The sequence below is a fragment of the Rhagoletis pomonella genome, unplaced genomic scaffold (assembly GCF_013731165.1).
Source record: "Rhagoletis pomonella isolate Grant_MI unplaced genomic scaffold, Rhpom_1.0 Rhpom_scaffold_00002, whole genome shotgun sequence".
In the NCBI taxonomy this organism is placed as follows: Eukaryota; Metazoa; Arthropoda; class Insecta; order Diptera; family Tephritidae; genus Rhagoletis; species Rhagoletis pomonella.
This window is the reverse complement of record NW_023458556.1, coordinates 32,034,316-32,043,991: the sequence shown is the minus strand read 5'-3', so window position 1 is coordinate 32,043,991 and position 9,676 is coordinate 32,034,316. Positions and strand designations below refer to the sequence as shown.

The following is a 9,676-nucleotide window of genomic DNA, read 5'->3' as shown; positions in this document are numbered from 1 at the left end:
TTAAGTCGGTTTTTTTTGCTAAAAATTACTTGTCATTTTACCATTTACAACTTTATTTACCAATAAATTTTCTTCCTTGATAACTTAATGTTTTTGTAAAAGAACTGGCTTTAACACAAATCAAAAGAATTTATAAAAAAAAAACATATTTTAAAATTGTTTCCGTTAATGTTTGCATTTTTTCATTCACAATACAAACATCAAATGAAAATATCTTGCGAAAATGACTTGAACGGTATACGGGGTCGTAATCTACGACCCAAAATTAAGTTTACGTGTTTCTGCGTTTTTTTTTTTTTGGTGACATTTCAAAATTCGACATTTTCCTTACAGTGTATTTAGTCACCGATCACGTGGATGCCTTAAAAAACCGCGCGGATAAGAATTGAAATACACAAAAAGCAAATTAAATTGCAATAAGAATTCTTAAAATTTTTTTTAATGAAAATATTTTAAGTGTTTTATCGCTAAAATGTCAACCGTTTACTTGTTATTTGGTTTTGTGTTCATTTTCGTAATAGTGGTTTAATTTTGTATCATATATGTAAAAATAAAAGAATTCAGGGCATACGTTTTTAATACGTTGATCCACCTATTTTGTTCAAATATCGCACTTTGCGCTGTTTTGACCCAACATCCCGATTTTCAGTTTTTTTGATCATAAGTTTACGATTTTGGGGGGGGGGGGTATTTTGAATTCTGATAGTTTCAAAAATCTTTTTTAGACCTGTTTTACCATTTTATAGAATATCTCTGTAAATATATATATATTTTTCCAGTAAACTTTGTTTGATTTGAGTTCCCGGCGGGAAGTTTTTCCCAAAACGTTATTTTTTTATTTTTTTTTACCATTCCTTATCCTCAAAGGTACATTAGATTTTAGAAAAAAATCATATGCCTAGCGTACACATCAGTAAGACGATGTATCGATTTTGATGTTGTAATGTTATTTATCCCTTTTTTGAAGGCACCGTTCATTAATAAAACGCCGATTTAAAGGATATAACTTCCTCTAATACAATAAATGTTAATCCCGATACAAAGGGGCGTGGCGTCTGACATATAGATATATAAAATGTGAAAAACACTATATCTCTAAAAGCAATTAAGCTGGGGTACAGAAACTTAGCAAAGATGCATAGATTGTAAATATCCTACTTACGGTGAAAAATGGTAGATACTGGGAAAGTGGGCGTGGCACTTCCCATACAAACTGACATTCTCTGGAACCACTTATGCTAACGTTCTGAAATTGGTCACAGTAACATATGTTGTCATTACCGTACTTACGGCGAAGAGTGGTAGATTTTGGAAAGGATGGCGTGGCACCGCCCACCACTTATTATAAGGTAATGGAATTTTATACACCTACATTTATACACATATAAAATCGCATTGAATGATTGTTGTTTTGTGCAAAAGTTTTTGGAAGGATCAGTCCGATAGGTGGCGCAGAGATTGAGAGTTAGCCTAAAAAATCATAATTATGATCAGATTTATTTCACTTTTAGAACACATATTAGTAACATAAAATTTTGTGTAACTTGGTAGCCCAGTCGTGTGATGAAAAAATAAAAATATTGGGCTTTGGCTCAGTCTTGACAAAAACCCGTGTGAAACCGCCGATAGGCAAGGAAATATTATCTTTTGTTGCAAACCTTCAATATACTTTCTCAACCGTTAACGATTCTGATTTATGTAGATGTGGGAAATTTAGTTTTTAACCCCCAAGAGGCTCTCAGACAAAATATAATCGAAAACCTATTTACAGTCTGAATTGGTATATGTTTGACATATTAGTCAGTGATGAACAGAACATCTCATCTATACATACAAATACATATGCATTTTTTTATAAATGAAAATCGAGGTTCCTTTTTCGGACTAATTTCAAAAGCTACTGAAGAAATTTGGAGGAAACTTGGTAGAATTGGCATTAATCAATCCGGTATTAACGTTCATAATTCGATTTTAAGTTTTCCTGTTAATTAGCTATAAATTATGCTGGTGGACTTCAAATTAGTCATTCGCATAAAGGAGTTATTATTGGTGACAAGTAAAATTCAAAAGTGTACGAAAAAGATGCCGCATTTCGACAACTGGGCGATACTAGTTTTAAAGAATAGGGGACTTTCTGCACACAATTTTTTTCTCTTGCAAAACTATATATCTACATTCGTAGTTACAGTCACGTGAAAAATAATTTGTTTGTTTAATATTTATTTTTGTTTTTTTTTATAAAAATACCAAAACATACTTTTTATTAAGAATTTTTAGAAAAATTCTGAGTACGTGGTTATATAGCCCATTAAATTCTAGCAACTTAAGAAAGTGAAATTTTCAATTGATTTTTGAATTTTTTTTTTGCGGATGGCGTTATTATTTTCTTCCAAATAAAAAAAAAAACTTTTTGAACATACTTTGTATGGAAGAAAATGCAAAACGCCGTCAGCTAATGAGCTGTATTTTTATAAAAAAAATAATAAACATTGAACAAACAAAAGAAAAATAGCCAAAGCCGGTCAAAATGTGGTGTTACCATTATTTTTCGCATGACTATATGTATATGTACATATGTATGTAGGTGGCCGGATGGGAGTGTACATAAGGCAAGCGAAATATTAAAAAAAAATAATAATAATATAAAATACTTAAGTCTGGCGACGTAAATGTGAACGTATATACATACATACATACATGGATGCTATGCATGGATGTGTAAACATTTGCCTTATTTTGTAGTCGAAATTGTTTTATAAATTTTTCTTTTGCCATCCTACTTTTTCAGTTTCATCTCGTTTTCGAACGTACTCATCTTTTTTCTCCTCGTATTTTTTTTTATAGCAGTCACATGAATATATTAAGAATATGTTTACTTAAGTACGTACAAATATGTATGTATATATGTATGTATTTATGTATATATGTATGTATGTATAAATATTTATAAATATACATATATATACATAAATGACTTAAATATACTACATTGATGTATTTACATACGTACTATACATACATATACGGAGAGCGTACGCAGGTTGATATGTACCAGAATATTATCAGTACCAGCCCGCTAATGAAAACATAATGTTCTTGTATACTTATTTCTTATTTATTTTTTGGGGCATTTTATTATTTTGTGTTTCATTCCAATTTTCGAATATAAACAGCGCGTCAACAAATTTCTTAAATCATTTGGTGCAAGGCATTATTTAGAAAAAGACATACAGGGTTCAGCAATAAAGTAATTTTACTATATGAAAAATAATATAGTACAAGCAGATTTCGTTGTAGTGCCCAGTCCAAGTGATAATTTGTTTTAGTAGTTATTTGAAATACATATCAATAGCGGACTATATAGAAATCAGACTCGTCTGTACTTAAATTGTGATAGCACCATATTTATAATAAATATATTTGCCATTTGTTCAACATTTGGATCGACGAAAAAAAAAACATTTTAATTATTACTAGCTACTGGAAGAACCATTTAATTAAGCTATTTTGCATTTAATTGAATTGAGACTACAAAAACAGAAAATACTATAAATATTTACATATATATAAATATTCATACATACTACATATATAAAAGTGAATATTGATTGGTAATCTTGAAGATTGCGTGGAAATAAGCAGAAATTATTCGCTTGTGTACATTTTGTCAGCGGCAGAAATTGATTTATTAAGTTCCATACGCATTGACGATCACACTCAGTTGATTTGCAACTGCGAGCGCATTACGTAGACAAATGAAAGCAGCTGCAACAAAGTGTTCAAACCTAAACCGTTATCATACACGTAGTTCCAAAGTTCCTGTACAAATTAAAAAGTAAGTAAGTTTACATATTTCCTACTTATTATAAATTAATCGCATACAAAAAGCCTCTCGCGACATTTTTTTGTTACCAAAAGCCCAATGAAACTCGTGTAATTTATGTGTCTCATTTTTTTTTCAAAAGCCAATATATATTGCCTCTTAATATGAATGCACTCTCAGTAGGTTAATACTTTGCTTATGTAACAGTGTTGGGTGTCCAGATCTGCGTTGACAGATATTTGATAAAATATACCAACGAGAAAAAATTTATAAATCAGCTTGGGATAGATTGTTTATATGTATATATTTACCACTTTTTAGTCAAATCATTACAATTAAGAAAATAACTTGGCGAATTGAGTGAAAACTCGATATTGCAATTGCCGGCTCGCTCTCCTTCAACCTTGTAATTAAAAATCAAATGAAATTTCAAACTGATCATTCTCCGATTGCTTTACTTCAATTTGAGGAATGGATGGATTTTTTCAAAGCTATTAAACTCACATCGGCCGCTGTGGTGTAGTGGTAAGCAGTGCGCGCTATCATTCCGTAGGGCCTGAATTCAAGCCAGGTTCAACTCAACATTAACAAAAAAAAGTTTTTTTTTTTTCAAATAGCGGTCGCCCCTCGGCAGGCTTCTCATACAAATACAATCGCCGTTCGAAGTCGGCGAAGAACTGTAGGTCCCTCCGCTTTGTGTGACAACATCAAGGCGCACGCCAGAAATCGGAGGAGAAGCTCGGCCAAACACTAACATATGTGTATTATAATTATGTATTATTGAACTTACGGTCTCATATCTACCGAATTGGGAAAACTTAACTCCGCCGCCATATAGCCCAAAAATTGCCCTTTGTGACTACCAGTTGGGTCGATCAAAGCAAAACGTCTTGCCCGAAATACGCTCCATTTTAGTTGAAGATATCGAAAACTGAGCCATTACGATCTTAGCTTCAAAACATGAGCGGTTTTATTGGGACGGAATTCATTAGCGCTTTCATACATTGGAAATTTTTTTAGCTTCTGAAGGAAAATACTTTACAAAAAAAAAGTAAAATTTTTTTTAAAGTCAGGAAACAAATCTATAAAATATACTTGCACAGCCAACAATAATTTTTAAATTACTGAGAGTCGGAGATAATGGAATTTTTTACCAAATACATATGTAATGCTTTTTAAATCTTATTTCGGCGATGCCACATTCTACAGTGTAATTTTTTGTTGTGACAAAATTTGACCAACAGAGACAGAAGATTAAAAACGTTTTCATAAATTATTATAAGTGGAAGATAATTATATTTTTTTCAAAACAAGGCTTTTAAGTAGCTTTTGGGTTTCACACCAAGCTGGTACGGGCTTATCATTTTATGTTATTATATTATTTGTTCACCGAAGAAAAGTAATCTTTAACCACAATCCAACTAACCAGGAAGGTGAGAGAGATAACAACCTAAACTTTTCCATTTAGACTGCAGAAATCTTATAATTCACGAGAATGGCGATTTATTGTTGATTTGAAAAAAAAAAGTAAAAAAGAAATCTAAGGACACTATGTTATCAATTTGAAATAAAAAAGCAATGGCTGTGGTGTGGTACATACGTATGTACATATGAAAATATTTTTTTTTCTAAGAGCGATAACCTCTTGACAGACATTAACTATCAAAGAGAGATGCTCTGCTTAAACCTATCAACTGTACTTGATATATCAGTACATTTATTTAGCTGCTTTTCAACAATGAGTAAGTTAGTTTTGAAACTCATTTATTGTCACAAAAAAAAAAAACGGCCAAAAGAGGCGATACGCAATTACTACTCTCTGTGTGCCTTAAAAAACATCAACATCCGCGTATTTTATTAATTGCGTGCGTGTGTCTGACGCATATTTGTATGGGCCCTGCATAAAATCTGACTAGCTCAGAACTAGCGTAGAACTAGACCTTTTGGCGACAGTACTAGTTCTACTTAGCTCAATACCCAAGCAATGCTTTCAACTGTCCAGTTTTACACGGCGATGCCATTGGTGGTGGCAATTGTCGCCCAGTGCATTACTTTGGAACTAGTTTTTAACCGGTTCCGTTTTGAAAATTTTTTTTCGTTTTTTCTTTTCTTTTACAGATTCTATTTATGTTACATATTTTATCTAAAAAAAAAATATTATAAGCTGCGCGCAACAATTTAAATTCATTAAATATGAAAACTCACAAGCAGCCTCCACCGCGATTTGAACTCGCGAACAACGATTGTATTTCGTATTGTACGAGTAGTGAGCATTTACATTTACACCGCTAGTTTCAACTGTCCCGCTCTGCATCCGTTTTGCACTACATATGTAGTTCAAAGATAGTTCTGATATATGTAGTTCGGAACTAGCACTTTGTCAGATTGTCTCTAAATTTTACTGCAGGGCATGTATGTAAAAGTATACTTTTGACTACACTACATATTAATACAGTGAACATTTTAATTCTTACCCCCACGGATAGAGTATTTTTTATACAAACACAGCTATGGATTATGTAAACAAAACTGGTCGTTTAAAGGTCAGGTTAAAAGAATGTACGTAGAATCAATATTTTTTTTTTGCATATTTTCCAAGCCTTAAATAAAGTGGGCATACATAGGTATGTATGTACACGTGTTAATATTTACGTAAAAAACTTAGATAAAGGGATTGGAGATACCTTTTGGAAAGAAGAATTGATAAGAATCGTTTTGGTTTTTTTGAAGTGAAACTTCTTAATCGAGTTCGGAGATGGTTGCGTTAAATATTCAACACCAAGCCATAAAATCTGTATCGTTCGTTCGATTTTTAAAAATGAGGTGTCACATGAGAGGCCTTGTCCTTCGGGTGTGCAACGTAGCTTTAGTACCATGAAAGGAGTTTCCACATGTTCGAAAATCGAATTCAAAATTTCTCTGCTGCAGAGGGTTGCGTTAAATATTTAACACCACGTCATAAAATCTGTATCGTTCGTACGATTTTCAAAAATGAGGTGTCACATGAAAGGGCTTGACCTACAGATGTGCAGTATGGTTTTAGCCTTTTAAAGGGTTGCCATATATACGAAAATCAAATTCAAATTATTTATTAAGTTAAACGAATTATCCCAATATGGGTATCAAAAGAAATGGTTTTGAATAAGTTGTATTTTCTAGCTAAATGTAGGAGGGTTGCCACCTGTTTCAAAAGTAAAATTTAGTTAAATTATACAAAAGTCTTACGCTTAAAATACTATACAGTACAGAAAGAGCTTACAGAAAAACAATTAAAATATTTTTGAGGTGCCTGAAGAGGGTGGCCACCTGTTTAAAAAGTTAAACTCAAATTATTGAAGCAAATCTTATTATTATAGCTCCGTTATGTTTGCGATAAATATTTAACGCCACGGTATAGGTAGCATATGACGGGTATAGAAAATGAATAACTGCGTTAAACGCCAATTGGGCGGGAAAAGACTAATGCAAAGACAAGAATATAATCAAAAACCAATATAAAGATAAGATGAAGATGAAGATGAAGATGAAGATGAAGAATTTCCTCTATTAAGTTTCACTTCTTCCGCGCGTAGGGACTACACGCACCCGGTTTTTTTTCATGCTAGCAATTATGGCGTACAAGTAAGTTTTAAAAGATTTTTTCTCGATTTGGAAACTTTTAGTTTTCAGAAATGGGACAATGTATTTTATTTATTTATTAGCTAAGCCATTTTCCCAGTCAAGCTGCTCGTCTTTGAAACTCAAGGAATGGTACTACCATAAGGACGTTATGCGTTGGCCGGAACAAATGGTATTCTGATGGTGCAAGGACTAGGCTATGCGGCGAGTGGGTAATGACTTCCAATCCGGTACCATCGATATAAGTTTTACCACTATGCGACATGCGGTCGGGCATTGTCATGTTGGAAGATCAAGGACTCATATCCGGTTACCCATTCCGACCATTTTTCCACAATCGCTCGCTTCAATTGCATCAGTTGTTGTCTATAGAGAGCCACGTCGGTCGTCTGACTACTTTTCAGCTACTCAACCTCATGATAAAAAATTCCCTTTTGGGCCCACCAAATGCGGATATTTGTCTTAACATAAATACATACGCCTTCCGGGGCTTTGGGCTTTTAGGCATAAAAGCTGACATAGTCGTCACACGAAAAATATATGTTTTTCACACTTTGATGCAATGACACATACCGTAAAATGTGGTTAAATGATGACGCTTTAATATGAAGTAGGCTGCAACATTGTCCGGTATGCTTAAACATTACTGGTGCCCTCTGTTGACAATCCTTTAAAATTAGCTTACCATTTTTAGTACTTCCAAGGCTGGATTGAATGATACTAATAGGGGTTCCTATGAGACAGTGTATAAAACCATCTAATGTCTTCAAGTTGGGACTGACACAGAGTGATGAATGTAAGGCATGCATAAATAAATAAATAAATAAATAAATAAATAAATAAATAAACAACAACAACAACATTAGAGTAACTACAAAAGCACACTAGAAAATATCCTATTTCACTGTTCAGCTTTCGAAAAATCGCGACTGCATTATAACTACATTTTCGTACAGTTTCTTGGTAAAACTAAGGACCAACCAATGGTTTATTTAAGGACCAACCAATAGTTTTTTGAGATCGTACGAATCAGTCAAACTAACCTAAAATAATCTAAACTTCAATTTAAGGGGCTTTTAAATGGCACATATTTTTATCATTCAGTGCCTAGTGGAAATTCAGTACAGCTTTTTGAACGTCACGTGAGTGAGATCTATGTACGTAAATTTGCATCTTGACTTTTCTATAATCTTCTTTTAAATTGACTACATTAACCAGATGGCCTTCTGTTCCATTTTTATGTCAGACAAGTATCAAAAACTGCAGGCTAATTAATCAGATATACATATACATATGTATGTATATTTGCCCAGTGTGGTCAAAATATTTTTTTGCTATTTATGTTTTAATCCGGCATGACTGCGCGAAAATTTCGCTTTCGATCTAGACAATACATATGTAATTAAAAAAAAAAAAACAATACAAAATTGAGAGTTGATTTAAATATCGGTATTTTTGTAAGAAAAATTTCTAAATTCATATATCCATATGTGCATATGAATATATGTACTTACTACATACTTATACTCAGCGAATAAACCAGTTGAACAGATTATATGCAAATTGCAAAGGACCGTAGTATAAATTTCATTAGCAATGCAAAGTATTAAAAAAAAAATACATAAATACATTTCACGGCAAAATACCGGTTCAACCAAAATATATGTATGTGAAAAATAGAAGCTAAAATCATTTGCTAAAAAAATAGCAAACTCGAAAATGCTATTTTAGTGTCAACCATTCGGTTACGAACTCATTTGCGTCAATTTGTGCGCTAAGCATTTAAAAAATGTTCATCAGTGCAGATGCTCTAAGCACTTGACATACAAAAAAATATGTATATTTTAAACGAACATTTTATGTATGTATGTATGATTCTACAAGTATATGCAGATGTATTGTTTTTTAAATCTTCTACGGCACTGACTTTCCCTAAAAAAAAAATAAGCTAAAAAGTGCTGCGCATTTTCCCACTCCTAGTTTTTTCTTTGTTTTTTTGGCTCTCCCGGCCCTCTACCATAAGTCACTTTAGTACAACAAGATTTGCACGTCAGCGTCTTTCAAATTGGCAAATGAAAGTGCGTAGGTTCCAAGGATACATTTTTAACTAAAAATATATAATTTTTTTTGAATAAAAAGAAAACATTTACATTGTTTCTTTTTTTTTGCATTAAAAATGTAGCAAATAGCGGAAAATGGTAATTGTTTTAAGTTTTTTTTTTTTTGCAACTCACT

General features: G+C 32.6%; 1 protein-coding gene across 3 annotated transcripts in view; it reads left to right on the top strand.

The window, feature by feature from the left end:
• LOC118733435 (hexokinase type 2) overlaps positions 1 to 9,676 on the top strand; it is a 29,609-nt gene that overhangs the window by 1,513 nt on the left and 18,420 nt on the right. Inside the window, exon 1 of one of the 3 annotated variants that reach the window (XM_036462818.1) lies at positions 3,018 to 3,835. The exons of the other annotated variants lie outside the window; for them this stretch is intronic. The gene's annotated coding sequence lies outside the window, so the exon portion shown is untranslated. Of the gene's footprint in view, positions 1 to 3,017; positions 3,836 to 9,676 lie in introns of those variants that run through there. 3 annotated transcript variants of the gene reach the window in all.